Consider the following 15,554-nt stretch of genomic DNA (forward strand, 5'->3'; position numbering starts at 1 on the left):
TATATATATATCTCTCGATCGCTCCTCGGACTCGAGACTAACGGCGGGAGAACTGCTCAAGTGGGAGAAGTCGCGTGGTCGGTCTCGCGTCTTTTTGCGGAGATACGTTTGCGTCTCGTGCCAAGTTCTCCTCGACTACAGGGAAAGCTTTTCTTGTCGAATTCTCGTGGAGTTCTCGTGACTGTATGCAGTGATCTCTCATTCAGTTTGACATATTCCTTCTAGCAGCAACCAGATGATGATCAGAAAAGAGTTAGGAGAGCCAATCCTTGTGAACAGTTCCTCGTGAAGCCCAGTTTATCCCCGGTCGACATGTGTGTGCCACAAAACGAATCGACGACGATGACGACGACGATGACGACGACAACTATGACGAAGACGACGACAACGACGTCGATGACGACGACGACGATGACGACAGCGTCAACGATAACGACCTTGAACCGCTTCGCAGTTTAGTCCAGCAAGCTGTCGCTTCACGACAACCGGTGGTTCGCGCTCGACACACACAGACACACACACACGGACCCAGAGAGAAGACAATGGGCGCGCAGTCAGAGGGTTGCTTTATGCATGCGTACTTGGCGTACAGAGAGAAAGGTAGAGAGATAGAGAGAGGGAGAATGAGGTAGCGTTAAGCGTGCTGGGAGAGTCCCTCCACGGCGCTGATCACGTGGTCTTGCTGGTGTTGCTTCTTTGCCTCCTCTCTTCTTCGCACCGCGTATTTTCAGTGGTCGCAGGCGGAGAGACGGCGTGCGACGACGACGACGACGACGACGTGGACGAGGACGGCCGTCTGTCGATTCTCGTACGATGCTCGTACGCGCGCGTGCCTCGCCGATCGTGACGAGAAGGGGATAAAACGAAAGCGGAAAATCGAGTGCTGGCGCGTAGAGACGGAAGCGGGCAAGGCTGATGAGTGGCGCGTGTGTGTCTGTCTGTGTGTGCGTTTATCGTACGAGCGTTTATGCTGCGAGCCTGGCGCTTGTGTATGCGTGCGTTCCGTGACGGACTGTGTATCGGTACTGTGGAAGAGTGGCGTGGAATGAGATAGACGTGGCAGAGGCAGAGGAAGAGAGGAAGGAAGAAAAAAAGAAGAGGAGAGTGTGTGTGAGTGTATGTGTGTGAGGCGTGTGTATGTGTGTGTGTTCGTGAGAGAGAGAGAGAAACTCGGAGGCGGAACGATTAAGGTGCGTCCTACTCGATCGCCTAGCTTGACACAACTGAGGAGCGTCTCTCTCGCGCGGCGCCGCGTAAGCTTCCGCGCCGCACCGCCGCCACCGCCGCCGCCGCCACCGTTGCTGCTGCTGTTGCTGATGATGATGCTGCTGCTGCTGCTGCCGCCACCGCTGCTGATGCCGCCGAGTCGGATTACGGCGTATACGCGCCTTTCAAACGCGCCTTTCTCGGCCCCCACCGCACGAGCGGCGGCGTGCGACCAATGGGGTGCGATAGCACACCGAGAGAACGCGAACTCACACGAGACCCGTCGAGTCTGCGCGGCGGTGGTGGCGGTGGCGGCAGCGGCGGCGGCGGCGGCGGCAGAGATACTCTCGCGAGTCCCGTCCCTCTTTGCCTCTTTCTCTCTTGCCGCCTCTTCCACGCCTTCGCCGAGAACTACCACCTTCCTCTCTCGTGGTGCCTGGTGAAGCCCTTCCACAAGCCTCGACACGCTACACCCCCGCGCGCTCGGACCCGTCCATCTAAGAGCGCCACCGCGATCCCGAAACCGCTCTCTTAAGTTTCCACCCTGCCGCCACGAAACAGATCCGGAGCGCCGGCACAAAGTGGTGGGGAGGGGAGTTGCGGGCTAGGAAAGAGCTTGTATTTATTATGCGCTAGAACGGATCCTAGATCTTCCGTGAGTGAGCCTAGATTCTACTCGGCTCCTCTCCGCGAAGACCATCTACCGCACGTTCGGAAGATTTAGTAGGATGTACTAGTTTGAGCGATTTCAGCTACATCGCGTTTTAATATCCGTACGAATCCCGAGTGAATTATCTTGGGAGAGGAACGTGACGCAACGATTGATGTACAATTAACACGCGATGATAAAACTATCTGCGAAATTTTATCCTAAAACACGAACATCGCCCATTAATATATGAAATTATCGAAGACCTGATAATCCCAATTATATCAATCAATGGTTTCGCCGATAAATTGTCGAACAATATGTAGTATCTAGATTAAACGCGTATTACTATAGATATGTCAGGATATCATGATTCACAAGATGAGAATTGATTTAACATCTGGCCCGATCGCTGGCTCTCATTCCCCTGAGCGATTCTAATTTTTCTTGCACTTTTCCAAACGCAGACCTGAAAATTGATGTAGGAGCGGGAACGTTCTCGGTATTACTCGAGCAGGTGCCATTCACCGAGGGTAATTAGCATAATAGCCAGAGTTTAAGGTTAAACATCAGCAAACCCGTTTCCTTTAACGTTCGCCGTCGTACTTACAATCGTAGTGCGCGCCGCTTAACGATAGCGCTCTCCCGGAAAAGCACTGAAGAACTTCAACGAATGACGATAAAGCACCGACGTCGCAAATGGTCGCCTCCACTCAGTCCGGCGCGTTATGGCGATAGGCTGGGCGCGTTGAAACAACCGAAACTTTCGCGTAGCGAGCATTCGCGAGTCGAGCGGATGAAAAAGTTTCCGAGACAAATAACGGAGAGGAATGCGTAAACAGAAGCCTCGTGAGTGCATCCGCGAGAATGGGCCGGGAAGCGGTGGGAACACCGAGGTGAATCGTTGATTCTCAAGTCGAGGCGAAGAAAAAGGAGGGTGTAAGTGTGAAGGAAAGGAGGGAAACGGCCGCGCATTGCGAGGGAGACTCTTCAACGAGAGTTCGGAGTGTTTGTTCCAAGCGGAGATTACTGTTTTTCGCGAGGGAAGAGAGAGAGAAACAAAGCGCAGGCACACGGGAAGAAAGACGTAAAGAGGCGGAGAAGCATCAGAGAAACGGGGAGGAGAAGGAGGGAGATTCAAGCATAATCACTTCCCTCGATCTCTCGACGTCCTCGACGTCGGAATGGAACGGCAGAACGACCACCTACCGTGAAGAGTTTCGACGGTTCTTTGGGGCTGATTGTTCGATCGACGAATTCAATGCTCTGGAAACGGACCTTGATCAGGATCGATCGCGTGCACACGAACGATTTGCCGAAATCGGGCGTTTACGAGGGTACTTTGTTAACCGCCTAATGCGGTAACTTGATTGTCCGATGGTTACCGAAAAGGCGAAACTGTCGCGACGAGAGGCTGCTAAAGAGAGATTTGAAGGGACCAGTAAATGTGTTTGAGAGAAGAAGAAATATGTTACCAGGTTTTAGAAAACTTGAGTTGTCTCCGCATCAATATCTAACTCTCTTACGTCGGGCGAGATTTAACCGACGAAATGATAAACGGATACTTATTTGCTGATACAACCAGACATGTTAAACACGCTAAAAACGCACAGTTCTCTGAACGCATAACAATTGAGATTCATTTTAACAGATTAGCACGAAGAATTTTTCCGGAAAGTTTTGTTACATCATCGAGTATGCCTCCGTTTAAAAAGTGAGTCGGTGACGTCAATAGAATGCTATTATAAAAGCTAAAACTGGAGTGTCATTGTAAATGCTTGCAACTTTTATAAAGGGCGCTTTGTCTGCTTCCCGCGACGCGGAAGTATCAAGCTTGTCATGCAAAATTATATAAAAACGTATTGCGCATACAACAAATTGGTAAACATTTGCAGATTTTAAATTAGAAGTCGCAGTACTCTTCGAACACACTCGTCGCAGATTTATTCCAGTGATTTTTAATAAACTCCGCAGCGCGCTATTACTGTTTTCTATCTGCATTTTCAAATGTCATGGCGTTTGAAATTCACTTTTAAAATACGTATTGTCAAATATAGAACAGTGGAAACGCTATAAAATACAAAGCGAACGACGAACAATGAAACAAAAATAAAACGTTTCAGGCAGTTTCAACTATTTGCCGTGGTTGCATAAAAATGTAATGCGTTATAAACTTAAGGTTAAATGACACAAAAATATCCAGTAATCCTTGATTAAATTTGTGCGGGATGAAATGTGGCCCACGTATGAGAGAGATGATACTCATTATTAGAAAATTGTGACTGCACGATCCGTAAAGTCTTGGAAATCCAGGCGCACTTGTCAAGCGACGTGACAGAACATCATGCGCAATTTTTGGCAAATTAGCCCGAGTTAATTTTGCTTTGATCTACGGCCAACTAGATCTACGTATCGCACAATCACTTTAACGTTCATTATCGGGCATCCACCGCGTTTTGTACATATTTTTAATTACGTCAACGAAATTAAAGCCACACGGCTGAGAGGCAGCCGCTGCGCCTCTCCTTGTGGAAAGTTTAATTAACTTACTTAAAAGCTTTGTGTGCCAGAGAAAACGATGTCAAAGGGACCGGCAGTGCTTACCTGTAACAAAAATTAATACGAGAATTATATATGGAACACGGATGTCGTGGTATTAATACAATAATACGTTACATGTCGATTCACGTAACGAGACTTCTGTCCAGAGATAATAATGTGGATTATAAAGAAATGGAATTAATAATAAAAGTGGCTTTTTGCAGCTTGCCGTTAGATACTTTTTCGTATGTTCAATAATTAACTTATCTGCATTATTGTAATAGTAATGTAGATACAGACGCAAATAAAAGACTGTACAGTAAATGTGGAATAATATATTATATAGCAATATATAGATCACGCTTGTGATCATGTATAATACATTTATTATTAATTACTATTACCGTCCTGATTTACGCAAGAGTGAGTAATGAAATTGCAAATTTCCTTTCCACATGTTTGCAAAATATACCTATCTGTATGAAGCATGTGAATTTTCTCAAAAATATCTAATTGCACATTACTGAGGCTAATTAATTAGCACTCAGTGCTTGTACTTTCCACTGTGGTTGGTAACTTTGCGCGTACAAGTACATCTTAATTATCAGAAGCACGCAAAAGGATGATGAAGGAGAAACTCTTGCGCTTTTCTCCAATGGATTCTTTGCTTCAGTGAAGGCTTTATATGCAGTAATGCAGTATGTATGTGAGATATACATTTCTCAAATATTCATAATCAGTGATAAAAAAAAAGTTCAGAAAGCCAAAACAGTCTGAGACATCTTAAACTCATATACTTATTATTAAAATTAGACATAGTTTGTGTGAATCACCAAGGATCTAAACACTTAGGTCCATATTCTCAGCTCACTTTTATGATAGATGCATGCATTTAGTATATAGTTCACGTTACATATATTATAGAATATCAGAAATAAATACGCGCATTTATTGATAAAAGTGAGCTGAGAATATGGACCTTACTGATTTTGTTTGTTCTGCTGTTCATGACAGAAATGTGAACTTTATGGATATATTGCGAAGGAAAGATGTATGTGCTTAATATGTCGTAAAACACGCGCGCGCGCGTGTGTGTGTATATATATATATTTTGATGTATTTCATTATGATATAGTGTAAAGTTTGCCAGCTTAGCCGTACCGCATTTAATGCTAAACTTCCGGAGTTTAATGCTCGCTCAGCCAACTCCAGGACCTAGTAGTTCTCGGGACAGTATCGGCTTCGCGATATGTGCTGCGAATTGCGACAAACCAGTTCTAATATAGTGCTAATAACGTTCTAATAACACATACAGTCGCGCGCATCGCGGTCCCGTCGGGAGTAAGTGCAAACGAAATCGCGAGGAACGTTAGAGTGATCGTTAATCCCGCCGTGCCGACGACTTAATACGTCGGGCAAACCGTTTCGCGCCCTCCCACGGCCGCCCTTCTCTAAGCCCCAGTGAAATTACTCGGGGAGTAAGCAGTATGCAGATCGCGAAATCGCGACGTACGTTAAGGATTAACTTGGGCGCCGGCCCGGAGGGGCGCAAAGAGGATCTGCGCGAAATCGGGAAGTCGAAACGCCGCGCGACAGCTGCGGCACTCGCCGTTTAATCTATTTGATGGGCCCTTCGCCCCCTTCAACTATTTCTGGAAACCCGTCGAGCTCTCCCCTGAGTTTAGCGACGGAGCCAACGTTTCGACGGCTCCTATGAAAAATACCAACTCGCACCAGCACTCGGGTTCTCGCTTCTATTTGGACAGTTCTTGTGTAATAAGAGGTACGCGAAACTCTAAATCTAGAAACCTACAGCCTTAAATATCAATTAAGAAATAAGCTCCTTTCTCTCTCTGAATGTTGCCTCTAAAAGGAAAAAAATGTGACAGGGTAAAATGTATTATGGAAGAATTTATAATTCGATAGCACGAGTTTATGTAAACGGATAATGTCAGTATAATATTATAGTGCATAATAAACTATAATATTAAGAAGCAAGTTAATATTATATTAATAATTGTGCGCACCATAAAGAGATGATAGAGAGACAGTGATTATACATAAATTACCGTAATGGCAACAATCTCTGAATAATTTAGTATTGACAAATCGTTTACCGGCGTATTCTTGATGGAGCTCGATTTTGAGTAGCTCGGACCGTGTTTGACTTTCATAAACGATGAATCGTCCCCGATAATAATCCATTACGATTTCTTGCGCTCACTCCGGACGATCTTCCCGTCAATCGTCCGGACTCGACATCAATCATGCGCCGTAATTTAGCGGGCGGGACAGCTGCCGCGTAAACGGATTTGCTGCCGGCGCACCGTTAGCGGATGACCGCAATAATGATTCGTCCAAACAAAATTATGCACCGTCGATTCCGATCGACAACTGTTTGGTCCGCTAAATTCAGTCGACGTGCCCATGTAGAAATTATCGAATACCCTAAAAAAAAAAGAGAAAAAAACGATACACTGTTCCCCTTCTCGCTCGCGCGGAAAACTTCCGTTCCCTGGAGAATTTGCTCGTACAGTCCGCTTCGTTTCTAGCAGGAAAATACGCGCGATTGACCCGGTCACTCTTTCCTCACCGTTTCCCTGCACGACGATTATCGAATTTTCGTACACGAAAATCAGCAGACCAGGTCACGATGAATTTCTGGTCACACGTCATCGGGTCAATTATACGCAATCAAAACGTAATGATGTAAGGAGATGAGCATTTTCGTGAAACATTGAGAAAATATTCGACAAAATTCAACAAATGAGAACATTGAATTAATTGAAGGAATTACATGATTAATAAAATATATTGTTAGTTGATCTAATGATTTCTTAATTAATCGGGCAATTGCATTGATACAATTTATTGTTCCGACAACATGTAATTTGTTTAATAAATATGATATTATCTAAGGCATATAAATAATTGCCGATCTTGTTTTCTCTTTTCAGCTTCTTTATTTAATTAAACAGGATACATCTCAATGCTTGATAATTATTTCTCATATCACGAAACGTATTTCGGCCAATTTGACTGAAATTTAATTGTACGATTCAATTTTTGAAGCTTATTGAGAGTCAAATGGACCAGATATCGAATAGCCAAGCGAATTGACGCCAGTTAACGAATCTCCGATATTAATCGGCACATCGCACCGCTTCTACTCTACATGTGAATTCATAGCGATTCGATATTCGCGCTAACGAGGGCTCGTCAGATAAACATTTCAATGCGACGACGGAAAAGCGATACGATGAGCAACAACGGTGAGCTCGTTAACCAAAACACGTAATCGCATGCTTTGCCAAAACAGGCAATTCATTATTCGAGGGGTCGTAGGGAGAAGGAAGGCTCGTGTTTCGCGTGTAACGCAGTTGAGTAGCGATCTTACCCTCTATATAAATATGTCGTTCAGTAATAAATAGCGCACGCGTATCGTTTTACGCTTTGTCGAGGAAACAGAGATGCAGGAACAACCGCGAGATACTTTACACGCGACGTGTACGGTACCAGTTAGTTAGCCAGTCTAATCATCCCCCGGCGATCAAAAAAGTTCGTGGGGTTTTCCAGCGGATTTTTTGACGAGACCGATTTTATCCGGAGGAAGTCACGCGACGTGCGGAAAATTCTTACGGCGCACCGCCCCTTCATCTCGTGATCGCTACTACGGCCAGTCGTCACGGTTTCACAAACGAGACGGAAAGGTTTTTACGGTAACAGGAAACACGATGAAATAAACCGACGATGACGAATGAATTATAATGACGAATATGGAGATATACACGGTCTCGTGACAGAATTTTAGGCAAAAGAGATGCGCGCCTTTTGGATATGTGGAAACGTTGATCCTGGGGATTGCTGTCACGCGCAAAGCCTAAGGTGCGAGGAACGAGAAAGAAAAATGAGTTGAGGTTTTCCGCTCGACGCACATTTTTCGAGGGTAAAACTAAAGTTTCTCCGCTTGACAATGAGGCGCCGATCGCGCGCGCTATCTTTTTTCGCCAATGTGGCTACGGAATCGCGAATCTGCCTAATCTGGGGGCCGCGGCAACTACGTGGACGGGTTTCCTGTAGATTTCAGTTACAGCCGGCGGGAAGCCAATAGTTAGGCTGTCGCGGATAATGGGGGTTGATGCATGGCTCCCACAGCGCGGCGCGGTCCCTCTCGATCTGCCATTCTTCCGACCACCCCCGCGTGTCGAGCGACCATCGTCCGTTCCTCTTTTACCCCCAACGCTATCCTTCTCGGACCCGCCGAACCTACCATTCACTCCTCTCTCGCGAGTCACTCTTTATTTATTTAAAGCCCCGAGCGACCGGCCGTCCGCGGCCTGCACGGAGAGTACTTGGCGTTTCCGATGGGATTTAAACGCGCGAGGGGGATTCGGCCGGCGCACATCCGCGTGTATCGAGAGCGAGAGAGAGATAGGATGCAGACTGAGCGACCGCTCAGTCGATTCTCCACCGGTCGATTCTCTATTTCCGCCGGTTTCGTTTCCGTGAGAGTTACCGCCGTCCGTCGTCGCGATTTCCATGCCTCCCTGGTTCCCAGCAGGCCGATTACACTTCTGGACAGCCTCGCCGGTCATCCCCCCGCCTTATCTCTTATCCGCCATCTGGCTCACCAGATTATCGCCTCAAGAAGACCGCGATGATCCTCCTTCAAAGGCATTTCAGAATTTTGAGCCGGGGTTTTCAACTTTGGAATCTCAATGTGGCGGCTTAAAAATCTCGGCAATCAAGTAATTCGTAATCGGTCGTTTAGCATGAACATTGCTAATCGGAATAATACGAAGAATCGATACAAGGATGAATCCACGTTGTCTCAAAAATTTATTGCAGGGGTATATGTATCAAGATGCAAATATAAGAACACACGGCGAAACGGCGAAAAAAGGGAAAACATCTCGCCAGAAAATCCGCAACAGGAAGTGGAAGCTCAGGGCAGTCCGGTCCGGAGACGAAAATCCCTTTCGTCGATAGCTCACCCTCAGAACCAAAGGATTAGCGAGGATCGGAAACTCGGGTGATTTGTAGCCGACGGGCAAATAGAATCCCGTCGTCGTCCAACAAAGTCCGCAAGACGGTGAAGGGAAAAAGCTTGTTTGCACGACTAAAGCAACGAAAAACATTTCCCGTGTATCTCTTGTTAACCAAACAGTCAGGTGTTAACGACACCCGGTATCACCATTGCGCGATATCTGCAATTAACCCTTTATCTCGTCAATATCGACTCGCATTTAGGTATTTCAGTCATTACACATCGCATAATTACATAATTCATGCGCAGCTATTTTCGTCATGTATATATATAAAATACACACACATAAATCAGATCCATCAACAGAATAAACTCTAAAGCGAGAGGTTTAATCTCGAGAAAACACAGATGCGTCATTCGCGTCGCGTGATTCGGTCGCGACTCGCCAACTTTTGCCGGTCGAAAGTAAACGTGCTGTCGCACGACGGACGGGAGCGGGAGGGCATTTCCGGGTTAACAAGTTTCCATCAGTTCATTACCCTACCCACCCGAGTAAATAAATCATCGCCACGAATTGCGCCGGTACCCGTCTCCCCGCGATCTTCACCGTCTAGTTCCGACGTCTTCGAGTTTACCCCTGGTGCAGCGAGCCATGGCTCTCGATTAAGATCTCGTTCGAGAGACCGAGATACACACCGACGTGTACACATGTACATGTACATCTCGGCACCTGCACACCCAGCCGAGCCAATGTACGTAGCTTGGCTCTTCGCTGACAATTGCGTCAGGATCGGAACACGAAACGAGGACTATCATCAGGTAACAGATGCGAGGTACGATGGCGTGAAGCCACCCTTAAATTACTAGCAGATCATCCTCAAACAATTCCTCGCGTCTCGCGATTCCGACGATCACGAGCCCCTGGTTTGCTTCAATCTCACGAAAAATTAAGGAGCGCAGGAGCGAAGGATTTCAATCTTCTCACTAGATATCGCTTGTTTGTACACTCATTAGGCTAAACTGGGTTCTTCGTCCACTTTGTCTTAGCTTGAGCGTGGCCAATTATTCCCACAATTTATGCGACGTAACAACTTTGTTTTCTTCGAGTTCCGTTTAGTGCAAAGAATACATCAAAACCCTGCGGAACGCACGAAGTCGCGATTGCTAATCGCGGAGTTATACGATAAAGCGTGATGTAATTTCATTTTGTCCTTCATCGTGGTGACAAGATTACGATAAAAATATCAAAGACCAAAAGAGTATGAACATATCTCATTCTCTTCTCATGTAACCGATAGATCTCAAAGGCGGACTCGATTTTATAAACGCACGTTAAATCTTGTCCCAATCTTCTAGAAACTCGATTGTTGTGTCGGCAATATCTACAAATATTCGGCATAGTTCTACGGTGTATCTGAGTACACTCCTCGAAAAGTTAACTCCAAGCGTATCAAATTCCACCTTCATTAAGAATCGCAACAACGCAGTTTCATGGATCGACGAAACACGTTCTTCCCGCAAAACTATCATCGTGAGAGGAATGTACGGAATTTGCGATCGGACAATCTGCGAAGAGCAAACTCAGGAGAGGTTCGTGCAAGCCTCGTGGCGAGGAAAATAGATTCCTAATCGATTTTCGGACTTTTTGGACTCGGATATTATTCCGTTAAGAGCCGGCGCCCACGGCTTCGATCTATTCGAGATCTATCCGGGCATTTTTACTGCATTCCATAAAAATTCTTGATCTAATAGCTCGAAGCAGAGAAACACAGGCGAATAGACCTGGAAGGGAAGAGACGAGGGTGAGAGCCGGCGTTACGGTCAGAGAATACAGGAAGTAAAATAAAAGCGGGATGGCAGCATAGATAGACTGACCCTCGCGTAATTTTCGGATTCAATAAGCCCTAACCCTATTAAATTCATGAAGTGAAAAAGGCATGAAGGGCGACTTCAAAGACGGTTGCTCATTCGATCTCATGGTTATCTCGTGTGAATCGGGACAACTTCCCTCGGAGAGAACCGTCAAAATAAACCACTACGGAAGCTACAGAAACTCTCCTCATGACCTAAAAACTCGATAAAATTAATCGAATTGGGAAAATATGGAAAATTCACGTAACGGTTACAGGATCGAAATTTAAAGTTCGCTCTCCCAACTCCAATTAATTCTCGATCATCATGATTAATGATTAAATGGGAAGTAAAATTCACTAAAGCATCCACCGTACTGCTGACACCAATCACTCGAACATTAAACAGACAAGTTTGATACTCTCAACTTTAACCGCAGTTTAATTTATCCTCCATCTTCTCCAATTTTACTTTTCGAAAAATTCGTGCACGTGGAACGATTCGTCGTTTCATCAAGAAGGCTAGCTGCTCCGCCGTTGCGAGTTGCTTTGATGCAGACAAGCCGCATTAAATGAAACGTTTAAGCGCGACCCAATGCAAAATAAGGAGTGTAATCCGCAAATGAACTGTAAGTGAAGCAGCGTTTCTCTAAGCAGCTGGCTGACTTTGATTAATTGCGCGAGAAGTCTTAGTCCAAGGTTTCGCGTCTCAAATTGGCGTAATTCCTTCGACCAACGTTTGACAATTCCAGGGACAGGAACAGAGGAAGGGGTGCTATTGAGTTCTTAGTTTTGCCACTGAATCCCTATTTGTCCCTAATGCATGAAGCGCATTCTCTCCCCTTTAATCTCACACGCGCCTGTGCCACGCGAAGCGTATAATGGAACACGGAGATTCCGTCGCTTTTGCGTTGCCCATAAAAATGATAATAACGATAACGCACTCGCGGGGAACGTGTTTCGTTTACCATGATATTTCATACACAATATTTATTATATTGTTTCCATCTCGCGTCCATTTGCGTTTTTTATGTTATTGCATCGTAATCTTATGCACGTGGTCATACACATAAGCGTGCGGATTGCGAATCTGATAGTAAATAAGAGATACAATGCGACAGCGTTGCGGGTATCATACAAATTGACAAATACATATATACAGAGAGATGTATGGTAAACGATTACATCATAGAATGTTAGAATGTCAATTCGTAATTAATTTGCTATTTTTATCACGCATCTCTAATTGTACAGAGAGATCAGCGATTCTCTTAAACAGTGTCTCATTAGACTTTTTTTGTAATGTTTTAAAATAAGTGTTTCCTGTTCCGACAACATGAAGGAAAGTTTTTTGTTTATTGCATTCGTTTAATGATATAATATCGAAACAGTAACGAGAGAAAAAGTAACATATGTAATATAAGCAATTAAATTATTATTTAGTATAAACGATGAAAATGAATTTAATTACCCTTTATCGATTTTATTATTTGAACATCGCATTGCAATTGGTTATTATCATATGCGCAATTAAATCCACATTAAAAAAATATACGTTTCAAGTTCGGAACATAAATTTGCAAAATCGCGTCCAGATCGCGACTGTTAATTTCTCGCAATGATAATGATATTTTCCGCAATCGCGTAATGTTTCCAAGTGTAAGTCATGCGAGAATAATGCCTGATGTTATTCCACGTGTGCAACAGTTAAAAATACGCAACGAGATTTTACTTGCGCATCATTACATCCACATTACATCCCTTTAATGCACTGTTTCATTGTACACTTATCTTATCCAAGAAGCGGGTATAATGTAACACGATGACCAAATGTCGATGTTACGCGTTATCCGATAAGCGCACGAAATACGACAAAATTCAGTAAACTGCCATATCCTAAGGTCACGATATACAATACAAAAAAAAGTGTAACACATCCACGAAACGATTAACTGTCACGCTGTCGACTGATTTACATTTAGCCATGAAAATTACGTCTCGCAGTGCAACACAACCGTCGCGTATCGTCGCGCTGCGCGCAAATGATTTTCGGGGGAAAAAAGGGGAAAAGCGAAAACATTCGGCAAACCTCGCTCAGTACTTGTATTTTCGTTTTTCTTTTTCCGGTCGGACCAGCGCAGCCACCCACGTGGACAAGCATCAGAGCAGGCACCACTCAACCACTCATGGGCACACGCACACGAGATCCACATGGATCCAAACAGTCAAAGAGAGAGGGAGAGAGAGACACAAGTGCCCGGATGGGAGTGCGGATGGACGTGCTGCGCTCGGAGAAGAGCACACACGAGCTCGGAGGCCGCACGTACGGTTCAATCACACCCTTAATTAGCACACTCAATTAAACACATGAGCGCGCAGCTCGGACCCGCACCGCAACCCGGCAGAGGCTGTGCCACGCGCGAGTTTTTGCGTTTAAACTGCGTTAGAGGATCGAATTACGGAAAATTATACGCCGGCTGAGTGAACTGTTTGTTTCGCGCAAACCGAATTAAAGTGAGAGAGAGAAAGAGAGAGAGAGAGAGAGAGAAAGAAAGAGAGAGAGAGGAGGAATAAATGAGGAAGAAGAACGAGAAGAGCGCCGAGGAGAAAGTATAAGGAGAGAGAACGTAACAAGTAAGAAAAGGTATAACTTGGGTGGCTTCCCTTTAAGAGTACATATTCCCAAGTTGACGACTTTCATGTATTGCAAGTTTACGACCGCGTCCGTAACTTTTTCCTAAATAAGACATCAAAAATTAGATTAAAGGAAAGTTTATTTACGGTACGTCAACGTAGGCGGCACGCGCGAGAAAAAAAGGAAGCAAGATATCTCATTCTTAACGATTTCAGAGAGAGATTTGATTGAAAAAATTATCATTGACAAAATCTCCGAAAATCTCGAAGAAATTACGATTTTTATGATCTTGATTCGTAATAACAGCATTATTAAAAGCATCTTAAATTTGTATATATTTGTTTGTAATAATAATGAGCAGGATCTCTCTCCTTTTTCAGAATGCAAAGTCGATTTTCGATTTACGCTTTCCATAACCATTCATTAAATACTGCGACAATAATGTTGCGTGGAACATATACTGTGTATCGTGCAGTTACACGGTTCTCTGGCTAGTCGTTTATGGTTCTCTATACTTATAGACTTTACCATCTTCGGAAATGCGAGCTCCAAGGAGCATTATGTGATATGGCGCGAGATAGCAGCATGCCGGGCCAATATGCGTTCGTAGATCCGACACGTGCCGCACTAAAATTGTACGAGGGCTCAATTTTCCATTTGCTACCAGTGTGGATACTTCAATTTCGCTATTTTCTAGGATTGTGGCGGAAGCGTTTATTGGAAGGCCGTGCCGAGCTACGCTTTTACTGCTCTTTAATGCGTGGGATAAAACCTTCTTTCCTCATCAACGAAGAATTATATATAAGTAAAAATTGGAGAAGCTTTCTCAAGCAAAATTTCTTCGGAATTTCTGAGAATGCTTCCATTCTCGTGGGCTGCCCGAAGAAATCAACTATCCATTTTCGCATCATGACAGATGTTCATTGTCAGATTCATGCATCGGACAGTTGCAACCGAATCGACTTAAACTCTCCGCGGAGCTTGCATCGATTAGAGAGATTCAGGAGCATTACGGACAATATCGTCCCGTGGCATCTCAGTTCTTGCCCAACCGATTTCCGGCGGGAGATGGCGGAGCCCAGGGGAGAATTGCGTGACAACCTCATTGTCTATGACGAAACCACCGATGCTTGTTTACTACTACTTGTCTCGAGTGCATCGGAGACAATGGTCGGACGAAAAAATCCGATACTTTAGTCGGGATTCGCGAATCGGCCACAACGTCGGCTAGAAACGTTCGACGACCGGCTTCTGATGAGTCGCTTCCTATGACTTGAACTTGAAGAGGCGCGTTGCTCGTGGTTGCATCGAAAAGCCCGCAGACAATAAAGAGGAGGGAAACTTTAATTATTTCTCGCGTATGAAACTTTTCGCCATCGAGCAAGGAGTCGAGATTAATTGAATACACCGTGGCACACGTTAATGTAATTAAAATTTGATTTACTCCTCGGTGATTCTCTTGCTCCGCTCTTTGTGCAAACTGTGATGACGCGTTTGCATCAAATTGAAAATTAAAATTATTACACAATACAGCAATGAAGTACTATTACGTTCGTGAAGTACGATAAACTATAAATCATGTAATGGAAGCGCTTTGATCTTGCTTTATAAAGTAGCAGAAATTAATCACATTCATTAGCTATAAATTCTATCAATGTGACTGACACTGATTTCGGTGTTAATCAA

At 44.7% G+C, this 15,554-nt stretch overlaps 1 protein-coding gene across 12 annotated transcripts in view; it reads right to left on the bottom strand.

Moving 5' to 3' along the window:
- LOC105275603 (polypyrimidine tract-binding protein 1) overlaps nucleotides 1-15,554 on the bottom strand; it is a 350,912-nt gene that overhangs the window by 195,361 nt on the left and 139,997 nt on the right. Inside the window, exon 3 of one of the 12 annotated variants that reach the window (XM_026971642.1) lies at nucleotides 4,406-4,459. The exons of the other annotated variants lie outside the window; for them this stretch is intronic. The gene's annotated coding sequence lies outside the window, so the exon portion shown is untranslated. The remainder of the gene's footprint in view (nucleotides 1-4,405; nucleotides 4,460-15,554) is intronic. 12 annotated transcript variants of the gene reach the window in all.

Source organism: Ooceraea biroi, chromosome 8, assembly GCF_003672135.1.
Source record: "Ooceraea biroi isolate clonal line C1 chromosome 8, Obir_v5.4, whole genome shotgun sequence".
Taxonomy (NCBI): Eukaryota; Metazoa; Arthropoda; class Insecta; order Hymenoptera; family Formicidae; genus Ooceraea; species Ooceraea biroi.